Source organism: Suncus etruscus, chromosome 1 (genome assembly GCF_024139225.1).
Source record: "Suncus etruscus isolate mSunEtr1 chromosome 1, mSunEtr1.pri.cur, whole genome shotgun sequence".
NCBI lineage: Eukaryota > Metazoa > Chordata > Mammalia > Eulipotyphla > Soricidae > Suncus > Suncus etruscus.
Genome location: NC_064848.1, coordinates 133,589,592 through 133,590,410, shown reverse-complemented (window position 1 = coordinate 133,590,410; position 819 = coordinate 133,589,592).

Genomic DNA, 819 nt, shown 5'->3' with positions numbered 1-819 from the left:
CTTTAGCTAATATCACATTGCCCCAAGAGTGCAATGTCCTTTGATTTTCTCAAAGGTAAACTCTTTGGAGGAATTCTAGTTTATTACTCTCCCTCGTCAAATACACCCATAGTCTAGAATCTGCCATGTTTACAGCCCTCAAATTTATCAAATTTTATCTTCTCTATTTTCATAAACATTGCTTTAAACCTCACCAATGCTTCAAGCCTACTGTGGGCAAGACAGAAGAAGCCTTATAATTTGCTCCCTATATATCCTACCAAATCCTATTTTAGTTCACTTAGAAAAATCTCTGTCATAGTGATCTTCAAAAGAACTTAAACTTTCTGTTCTAGCACAAAATTTGTGTTCATTTTTTTTATCACTGTTTCTAGGGTTTTTCCTGACCTAACTTCATACTTTTCTCACCTTCTCACCTCAGGTGGAATTTAGTGACTGACTATCCCAATCTCCCAGACTCTGCATTTTTTCCACTTGAATTAGTAATATGATTAGTTGGTAGTAGTAATATAATTCCACTAGAATTATGACATGTTTCTTTTTGCTTTATCCTGCAGACCTAGGCAGTGTATTATAACATTTAAGAATTCAGAATTTGGGGACCAGAGAGAGAGAGAGAGTACAGTGAGTAGGGAGTCAGCCTTTCAAGTGGTAAACTGACAATCATTACCTGGTACCCTTGTGGTCCCCTGAATCCTCCAGGAGTACTCTCTGAAAATAAAACCAGGGGTAAGCCCCAAACACAGCCAGTTGTGACAAAGTAACAACAACCATACAACAACAACAACAATAACAACAAAAAAGCTATAGAGAGCTGGT